Source organism: Crocodylus porosus, unplaced genomic scaffold (assembly GCF_001723895.1).
Source record: "Crocodylus porosus isolate Cpor-Errol unplaced genomic scaffold, CroPor_comp1, whole genome shotgun sequence".
Classification (NCBI taxonomy): Eukaryota; Metazoa; Chordata; order Crocodylia; family Crocodylidae; genus Crocodylus; species Crocodylus porosus.
Genome location: NW_017728951.1, coordinates 59,869,470 through 59,880,680, shown reverse-complemented (window position 1 = coordinate 59,880,680; position 11,211 = coordinate 59,869,470).

The following is an 11,211-nucleotide window of genomic DNA, read 5'->3' as shown; positions in this document are numbered from 1 at the left end:
ACAGCAGTCCTGACAGATTTCTCATTTTTCTTTGGTAGAATGTCATAAAAGATGTCCTTGCCTACAAAAGATCAATTAGTATCTAACTAGCCATCCTGCTTTCCTTACAGATTATCACCTGTGTCTTTAGACAAAGTAGCAATGGATTTTGCACCCCCCGCCCTTTTTTTTTTTAACCATAAACGGTACAAACAAACTATCTCAATTCTGGACTACCGATCACAGTTTTGGACACTAACCAAAGACTACTGAAACAGCATAGATCAAGCAACAACATATTTCAGCAGACATCTTACCCCATATGTCATTTTAGACAATGAATCCCAATTACTTGCAGGAATTTTGCTCAAATTTACCTAGGAAGTGAGAGCTCAGGATCAGCTTAACACTATTCCATAGGCATTAAATGACAAACCTGAATTAGAACTTAACATTGCTAAGAATATATTTAAAAAGCAACATGAAACAAAGAAAATACAAGTTAGCATTCTAACAAATGGAAATGGTGGAAAGAAATATACAGGCAGTCCTCAACTTACAATGTTTTGAGTCAAAATGTTTTATACTTACAACATTTATAAATTGACACCCTGTTTCAACTTTATGACATCAGTTTCAAGTTTACAACACTTGATCTGATGCCATGCCATGCCAGTGAACAAGTTCACTTCATCACGCATCTTGCTGGAGAACGTCTGTCCAAACTTCCTTGGATGTTTTCTTTAAGAAAGCAAACAAAACTCTAGAAAAACCTGCAGCCAGGACTCCTGAGAAGACTCCAGCCAAGAACCCTTCAAAAAGTCCAACCAAGAGCCTTTCAAAAAGTCCAGCAAAGTCACCTCAAAGAAGTCCTTCCAAATCAACATGATTGCTATTTACAATATAAATACATTAATGTAGCTATATTACTTATCTATAATTGATCAAGTACAAAATTCTGGGGTATTTTTGGTGAAAATAGGGTATTAAGCCTTGGTTAAGGAACCAATCTCCCATTCATAACACTGTTTTTTATGAGAAAATTGGTTCCAAGTTACAACATTTCGACTTAAGACGTGATTTTCAGGAACCAATTGTGTCATCAGTCTAGTAGTAGTTTGTGTAGTCAGTGAGGACTGCCTGTAGACAAATGCACAAGGAACCTACCCCCAAATCCTACTATTGCAACTGATAGACTGAAGACCTCCCAGAATGTCAATAATAAATCAGTCAGGATCAAAATCATTTCTTGAAGACAAATGAGGCACATGATAAGAAATGAGACAAGCAAGGCAAATAGCTTGCAGTGGACAGATATTTGTTTTAATGGAAACACTACAACCACTACACATGCAGTACAAAAACCATACACATATCATAGATGAAAAATACACTCTCTTGAAAATTAATCAGCAAACTGTAATCAGAACTAATTTAGGAAAACGTCCAACAGTAATTGCAACAGATCCTCACAACCCCACCCTACAGGGGAACCAAGTGCAAAGCGGTCTACTTTCATCATAAGAAAGCACTGTCTTCAATATTAAGCCTCCTGCAAAGCACACACGTGACTGTGTAAGAAACTAAGATATTAAATAAAAATCCTCCCAACACCAAAGAAAAATACCTTTATTGCCAAATTAGTGAAGAGTGAATTGTACTGTTTTGGCTCTATTTTTTATGCTTGAACAGCTTTCACTTTATATTCCAGCAAAAGAGAAGCTGACCTAGTAGGTAGCTAAAAGGAGGTCATCCATGGACATTCTTAACATCTTTTTTACATTTCTCTGCACCTCCTGGGCTGTAGGGCCATGGAAATAAATCAAAGTATTTACAGGAAAATGGTCCCACCTCAGGACCCAGGGAAGACTTCATTTGGCAACTTTCAAACTTTGGTAGCATGGGAAAATATCCATTAGTATCCATCAAAAATATTCCATTAAAAAAACCAAAACCCACCAAATTCTTACACAGGCCATTGTTTGCCATTTACCAAAAACATCCAATTCTGTTTTTATCTGTGGCAAAGCTTTCATTTAAACTACATTGATTTAAAAAACAAGCCTCAATACTCCATTTCTGCTCTACTCACTAAAAGGATGGGCAACTTTAATATGGTATTGAAATCAAATGTCATACTGTATCTCAAATATCATATCATTAAAAAATTAATATATAAAGTACTTTGTCAACCAAAACAAAACTTGGTGTTCTCTATATTAAGGTTTTATTGGATGCATCCGTGCATCGCTGCATGATGACATTACTATGACACTGTGCTTGAGTACTTCCTTTTAGAAATACTGAGGCACAGTGAAGTAACCTCCCGTATTATGCCATGTGCACAGAGCACAGAGAGTTAGATTTTGCTGTTACTTTGCTGTAGTGGAGTGTTAAAACAGGGTGGTGCACTGCTGCAACAAAGTAGCTGCCTATCACATATAAACTTATGCGATCGCTATATTGCCGTAGCCCGCCTTATGGCAATGCAGGGCAATGTGTAGACAACACAATGGTTTATTTGGTTTTAAAACAGTAATTTGACTAGCAACACTGTTCAATCCAGAAATCTTCTCACCTTTCCCACAACATGGTAACAGAGCATGTTGTTATGCCAAGAATTAAATTGTAAGTTCTCTTTTTTTCAGAGTTCTATGCAGACTTGAATGTAGCAGTTGTCTTAAGAATTCTGCCTCAGTAGAAACATTATAGTCAGGCAGGAAATACACAAGACAAAGTTTTGTACTTTAGTAATCAACATTTTAAAAAAGGGGGTGTTTAAGAATTTCACACTGGTATGTGAAATGCCACAATCACTTCCCATTGTAAGTACAGAGAAAACCATATGCTGTGTCAAGTGTTGGTAAACACTGATTGTTTAATGGTATGCATCCTTCAGTGTAATGGTTCATCATCGCTATTTGTAGTGAGCATAGTTCTCTATTATCTGCCCACTGATTGATAGTTATTATGGAATTATACGCTTCCTTCTATGCTTTATATTTATTATTGGTAAAAAAAGAGGGGGATGTCTGTCTGTGTCAATGACTCTCAGATCAAAGGACAGATGCTCACTTTTATGAATATATTTTAAAAAATTAGCCATTTCCTTTTTAACTTGCCCTTTGGTTAGTGGTCCTTTTATCTGTATGTTATTGCATACTTAAAGATGTCTGTGCCTGTCCAAAGCTGTTCTCACAACCACATGGACGAGCATGATATATCACTTAGTTTTATTTAACATGTTGGCAAAGGAATACCATCAGTACCTTGACTGTTGTTGCTTTAGGACAGCTGAACTTATGTATAAAAGCGCAATTATGCTAATTTGTGCTTTCACAAACATGGCTTGAAAACTAAGGGAGTTCAAAAATCTCCTACCAGCACCTGTCTGAAACTTGACTGCTCTTCAAAAGAAAGCAGAAGGTTAGAGCCAATAATGCAAGAGACAAGTTCTAAAAAAAGATAATCTGTCTGTTGTGAACAGACAATCCCAACAGCCAGAAGGATCAGGCGTATGTACAACCATTACTCTTAATCATATTAAAAACACATCTTGTAAAGTTGTCACCCACATAGCTGGCAGTTCATTACATTATCCATATTAATTAGGGAAATGTAGTTTCACCCAATAAGGTGGAGACAGACATGATCAAAACAATTGCAAATTACTACTCTGAGTAGTATATAGGATACACCTCTTATCAAGATGACAAGCCCTGACCTGTGACAGGTGTCCTGCCCTTAGCTCTGTCCTAGCCCTGCCCCCCTGGCCACCATCTTGGGCACCATCTTGGGGCCAGAAGTCCCACCCTTAACTGCTGACCTTTTTCACAAGAAACCCCACCCCTTCCCCCAAGAAGTTTTCCATTTTGGGGTGTTTCTGGCCTTAAAATAGGAAGTCCTGCCCCATCACCTGCCCTTATGACATCAGAAGACCTGCCCCTGACCACCATTTTGGTGGCGATCTTGGCTGCCATTTTCTGTCCCAGAACACCCTGTTCCTATCACATATCCCTGTGACATCAGAAGGGCTGCTCTTTGACTGGGAAATGCCTCCCCCCGAGAATGGCGCTGAACCAATCAAGGCACATATAGTGGGGTGGGACCTAGGCTGGCAGTCCCTGGCCTGCCTCTTGTCTAAATCCTGTTGGGAAACCTTCCAAACCAGGCTGTGTATTTTCTAAGATGGCACTGATGCAGACAGAAGCAAATATGGAGTCTTATGCTTTGGAAGCCTCAGACACTGTTTAGACCTTTTTCAGCAGCACTATGGATAAGATCTTGGTGGTTGAGACAGATTCCTGGACTTCGAAAACAGTTGCAGGGACTGTGGCAGACCCCCAACAAACTGCATCATATCAGAGCCACCAGTAGAGAGCATGGGAGTGGCAGACAAGCTACTCTAAGGACTCTGCTGAGGTAACTAATCTAGATTTTTTTTTTGGAGGGAGCGCCTTTCTATGGTAATAGGGTGGGCCTATGTTAACTATATCATCTCTTTGCAGGTAGATGATGCCTTGATAGAGTTTTGAAAACCCACGTATTGGTGGACCTGTGAGAATAAAGGTCTCAAGTGTCAATTGGTTTTGTTCATATCTAAAAGAGTAAAGTTCAAGACAAGACTGAAGATGGGTGTATTAGTTTGTCTGAGTCCCTGGAGCCCATGAAGCAGGTACACAAAGTTATGGAGGTTATAGATCAGGGGTATGAACCTATGGAAATTTTGGAGCAGGGGTGTGAGCCTATGGAGGTCACAGAGCACCTCCCTGTTCAGAGAAGGAATTTATGTGCATCTAAAAGTGAGGAGTTCAAGACATGAATTATCCTGTATGTGCTATTTTTCATTGCCTGATTAATAAACTGTGTTTGACCACTTCTTAAATTTGTTGTCCAACATTTAAATCCATCATATGCATGTTGAGGAGGGTACTACAGTTGAGGAAAGTACTACAGTTACCAGTCATGCCTACACAGGAGGCTTTGTTAAAGGAAATTTATTACACTCCTGGTGCAGCAGGGAGTTTTGGTGGGGTGAACTCACTTTTTGAAGCACCAAAAGTCAGGATAAGAATCTGAACAAAAGTCAGGTGACTGCCTGTCTTTCAGATCAGGATGCTTACACCCTACACGGGTTGGCGAGAAGACAGTTTAAAGGAAACAAGACTGTTGTTTTAGATGTGGGTGCACAATGGCAGGCAGATTTGGTGGATATGTAGCAGTTCTCCAAACACAACAGTTGTTTTAAGTACAACTTAACAGTGATAGGCATATTATGCAAGCATGTCTGGGCCGTGGGGCTAAAAGACAAGTCAGCGGGTGAAATATCCAAGGCCTTTAAAAGCATTTTCTCACTGGGTTGTGTGCCTCAAAAACTACAGACTGACTGCGGGAAAGAATTTTTAAATAAGCCTTTAAGCAAACTGCTAAAACCATATACTATCCACCATTTTGTTACAAACAATGAAGTGAAAGCTGCAGTTGTAGAGTGGTTTAACAGAACATTAAAATCAAAGATGTAGAGGTATCTTACAGCCCATACCACCTTTCACTACATTGGTGCATTACCAGAATTTCTTAAGAGCTATAACCACAGCTTTCACAGAACTATCTATGCCAGACCTATTGATGTAAACTCCTCAAACCCTCCCCTTGTGTGGAAAACAGAGTATGAAGACTACTTTAAAACAAAAGCAACAACACACCTGTTCAGAAAAGGACACCACGTGAGGTTGCCTAGAACCAAAGGAAGAATTGAAAAAGGTTATGAACAAATGTTCACTGATAAAAATTTCATAGTGGATGAAGTCATTAAGTGAGTGCAGACCCCACCCCCTTACTGCCTAAAAGATGACGAAGATGAATCTATCGAGGGTTCTTTTTATCCTGAAGAACTACAGAAAATGAACCCCAAACAGGACAGAGTATACAGGATTGAAAATGTCCTAGCAGAGAAAGGAAAGGGGAGAAAGAAGCAGTTACTGGTGAAATGGTTAGGGTGGCCAGCTAAATGTAATAGCTGGGTAGAAGCTTCCCAAATGTGTAACATTTAAAGTAACAGAGAAATCATTATCACCACTGAAAGAGCAAGATGAGTGCTGGTGATTTTTATATAACTTTACCAAGTAATCCCTGTGCCTGGATTTTCCCACAGAACACCAGCTCGAACTTTACCACACAACTGCTTAAACCTCTGGATCTCTTGTGGAACTGGGAGGTAGGGTTCGCAGAAATACAATACCCACACAACTGCAACAACATCAACGAAGACACCCCTTTTGAAATCTTTTCTGGGTCTAAAAAATGGGGATAGGTCCTGTGTCAGGGATTTTATTCATCCATCACAGAGTTGTTGGATCTTATGAATGATATTATTGCCAGTCACCCTACCTCCATCTGAATTAGTTATGATTTATGATCAAGTGAGCAGAAAAATTAGACTTAGAGTTGGTGATAACTCTTATGCCTTTTCTACCACTGGTGAACTAGCCTATATTTTGGGGATACTACCCAGGTCCACTGTTAAAAAAAAATCCTTTACAGCTGATATTACCAGAGGATTCCATTCATTGCATCTCTACATGGACATTGTTAAACATCAGCTTGTCAGGGACTTTATGGTTCCCTTACTACATTGTGTACCTACCCACAGAAGAAACAATGAGTTGTCACTATCACATATGACAAGCCACATTGTGTCCCCATGAGTCAGCATCACATTGACACAGTTACCATTGAAATAAAGACAGATCAGAATGGACATGTCTCATTTTGTTTTGGCAAGGTAATCATTAAGCTTCACTTGTGCCCCCGGAGGACTTTGGTGTTTTAAAATAAGAAAAGCACAATGGTGGTGGTAAAAAATTATTGGGACCCTACCTTGTACAGAAATTATTACAAAGCCCAGGCTGGGTATGGTCTCCCCATTTATCAGGGAAGTCCATGACGTATGGGGCTGGTGTGGGGGGCATATTCTGCAATCTCTTTAGAAAAGCCATCCCGCTTTTGAAAAGGGGTCTGGAGATTATTAAACTCCATGTTAAAAACACAGCCAAAAACATAGCCCAAGCCATCATTGGCCACATCTACCAAGCTGTCCTAAGCTGTTCTGAATAAAGTGGGCAGATCAGCAAATCAGGATGGGGCCAGTCTGATGTATATTAAAAGAAGGAGCCTTAAAAGAAAGAGAGCTGCATCACACCCCCAATATACAGACCCACCTCAACCCCTTAAAAGAAAGAAGCTAAGATGCCAGAGCAGCTGCCTGGAAGAAAGAAGAGGTGCTCTCCTGGAAGAAAAAGAAATATATTTTAACCAGCATGACTTTTGTTCATGGCAGGTCTGAAGAGTGTACCAAATCCAAACTGGATTTGTTTCAAATAGCCCCCACACAGACCAGCATTGAGAAATGCCTGTACATTGAGATCCCCCACTGTTGGCTATAATGCAGTCTGCCTCCCTTGACTTTTTCATAGCTGGGAATGGTGAAGATTATATGGATTTGAGCAACACATTGTACCTTTGCTGAAAGATTGTAAAAGGCAATGGAACTGATCTTGATGATGGGGCTGCTGTGGGACTAGTGAATCTAGCCTCTATTTTCAGTCAGTTGGATGTCAGTCTGGGAGATCATCTTATAAGCCAGAGCAACAATTGTTACCCTTACTGAACCTTTATTGAATCAGTGCTCAACTACAATGATGACACCCCTGCCACTCAGTTTTTGGCTGGCCTGTTTTACAAAGACACCCCTGGACAACACAAAGTGGTCACACTGGATAGGGATAAATAGGGGTTTAGGAAATGGACAAACCTGAATTCCCAGAGCCAGAAAGAGCTGCTAGGTCACCTCCACAGCGATTTGTTTTTTCAAGAAAAACTTTTGTTGAATGGCATGGACATGAAAGTTAAACTGACTTCCAGTTTGAATGGTGGTTGGACAGTGTAACCTACAAATCACATATGCCTCACTTCTTGTGAAGAAAATGAAGGTGGCCCCAGGTGTACTTACAACCAATGCTAAATACCCCATAGACCATATGGATTTGAAAGTGTTTAGCATCCCTGCTGGCAGTTGGGTCAGTAATCAGGAAAATCTGTTTTGGGACAGTTGCCCAAGCTCGTTGTCATTGGGTTCGTGGATAATGACAACTTTAGCGGGAACTACTTTAAACATTACAATATTAATTTTGTTTCCTTGTATGTTGATGGAGAACAAATCCCTGCGAAACTGCTACAACCAGATTTTGAGAATCATAACTGTGTGAGAGAATATATGCATCTAGTGCAGACTGCTGGTAAGCAAATGAAAGACCATTCTCTATTGTTCAACTGTGAGGAGTTTGCCCTGGGGTGCACCTTGTTTGGCTTTGACTTGTCTCCTGACTAGGAATGTGCTGCCCATTATTCCCCGATTAAAACTGGGAACCTGAGAGCAGAAAATGCACTTTGCTGGTGCTTTGCCCACCACTGTCAACATGATCATATATGGGGGCTTTGACAACGTAATAAAGATAAACCAATGGAGAAATGTGCTGTTTGACTATATGTGAAGATGGACAGTGAACAGCTCTCCAGGGTTTTATCCACAGACCCTTACACCAAAGAGACTTTCTTTGATGTGTTCCCCTGTGACTGGCTCCCTAAGGCACAGCAGTCTTGAAGACCCCTGAGCCTGGTGGTCAACATGCCATAGCATAGCCAGCCTGGAGAACACTGGCTGTCTGTTTACCTGGTGGATCAGAACCAGGGGGAGTTTTTTTGATTCGTACAATCACCCCCAAAACAGCACTCTGTTTTCTTCAAGTATTACATTCTTTTCAAATAAAAATGCTACCCACAATGTTTTTCAGATTAAACAATTACAAGACCCCACCTCTTTTGCTGGTGGATAACATTGTGTGTTTTTCCTGCACCACCATAACAAGGGGTTATCATTTGAACACTGTGGCAGGGCACTGTTGGTGCCTGCCACTTTAAGGGCTGAGACAAGCAGCCAGCTATTGGCTATTTTAGATCTCTGGCCACCGACATAATCAGAGCAGTTCACTGCTGGCAGAAGGCAGAAACGTTGCCTGGCTGCAAGGCTGAATGAACATGTTGTAGGTAACAGCAGGAACTTAAGGGGATGATTTAGAGGCTCCTGGTCCTGGGCATGACCTAAAACTGCACCCTGCTGGGAGTGGGTGGCATGGTGGGGTTCCCAGTGGTGCAGGAGCCTCCAGGAAATGCCAGGCCAGTTACCACCCCAGTGAAAGGCGGGTTGGGGCGCTTTAACCCCTAGCCCTGATATCACTGTGGGTACAAGGGGGACAGGCATGGCTACAGCCACCTGAGCCAAAGGACGGTATAAGAATCAGATGGGGCCAGGCACAACTATGGCTAGCTGAGCCCCTGCCAGGGAGGGAAGTCCTGTGGCCCCAGTGAGGGGGAAACCAGAGGGCTGGGAGCCCAGTATAAGTGTGTGTGAGTGTATAGAGTTGCCCGGTGAGGGGCATGGGATGGAATTAGCCCAGGGTTCGGCACAAGGTCAGACCATGCAGAGTAGGATAACTAGTGGGAACCAAAGGGGCTGCATGGCGGGGCCAGTATGTGAGTAGTGAAGCCTGATGGCCTAGAGGGTTCACTGAAGGAGGATCAGGGTGGTGGAATGTGGCCTGGTAATGGGGAGTAATCCAGAGGCCCCGATGAAAGAGGGGTGGAGTGGAAGAGGCCTCCTGTGAGAGGGGAGGTGATGTGCATGTGCATGGAGCCCAACTTTGGACTCAGTTTGCTTCAGTCTCAGGCCAGGAATAATATTAACCTGGATGCCATCTGTGAGGCTTGGGCTGCGGTATAGGGGAGGAACAGATCTGCAGATGGCACCCCCGGGCATCAGGGCAAGAATGGGCAGCCTCCCACTTAATCAACACCATCATTATGTATCATCAAGGCATGGCAGAAGAGGAGGTGGATGGTTGGCCCAGAAACAGGTAGATGGGCCAATGACAGACCAGCCCCGAGAGCCCCCTGTTACAAACACGTTTAAAAATTGTATTCTGATGATTTAGGATGAAACGACCACATAGTGATACAGCTTGTAAATAGTAAATACAAATCTTTTCATGTGACTGGACCTGCTCAAAACATGTTATAACATACCCAGACATGTGTCTCTTGCAATGACTTTCACAAAAGTGTTATTTAAATAAAGAACCCTGTTGTTGGTTTTGGAAAAAAAATAAAAATAAAAATGTGTGTGTCTACCTCCCCTTAGCCAAAAGATGGAAGAATGACACCTGTGAAAATATATTTCTAACAAGATTTATTTTAATTAAAATCTGTACAAAATTTGCAGCTTTTGCTAGTTTTACACTATATCCTGGCTACCTTTTCTCTGGAGCAGAAATTTATAATTTCTTGTCCTAATTAAGTGTTCAATATAGGGTATCAGAGACTTATCTTCCTGATGAATAACACCATATAAAACAGAATTTGGGTCTCCATCCAAATTGATATGGTTTGTAATCGCCACATTCTGAGCTAAATGTTTCTCAGTGAGGCATAGACAATTCATAGACTAACCTAATGCAGTTATGGCATTTAGAATACTCTCCATACATAGCTAAGTACAAAGTTTCAGAATTACCCATTTTATATCCTCATCTGTCTGGTCCATACAGTCATGGTTTCCTTGTCCTGATGAATGTAGGAGAGAGCCCCTGCAATCTTAAAAAAGTCTCTTTCTGAAGCAATATTTCAGTATGTCATAACAACAAACAAGTACTAGAGATTTTATGAGCCTTCTACATCCCTGTGGTGTGTGTGTCTACTTTTCTTTTACCCCATATCATATTAAAAAACACTTTGCAGACAACATTTTGAAGCAGTATAGAGTAGTTTATTACAACTGTAAACTTTACATGCTAGTTCACTTGCTTTTAGAGACAACCTTTCACTTCTTTGGCATTGAGGTTGGTGAGGTTAGTGTTTCTTGGCCTGTTGCAGAGGTTTTCAGGTGGTCCAGACGATCCCAATTTGCAGCACTGACCATAACAGAAGATGGTACATTCAGCTCAGCCATGGATTTCATAAAGATGTCCTACCTTTAGGTGGATGTTTACTAGAAGTGGTGTGAGTCTGGAGGGCCCCCAGGACTAAGTTGAGCATGTTAGAACCTTTGATGAGTATTCCTTTGTATACAACCCCTCCCACCCACCCCAAGCATCCCAAGAAGAAATATGCTTGTGCTGG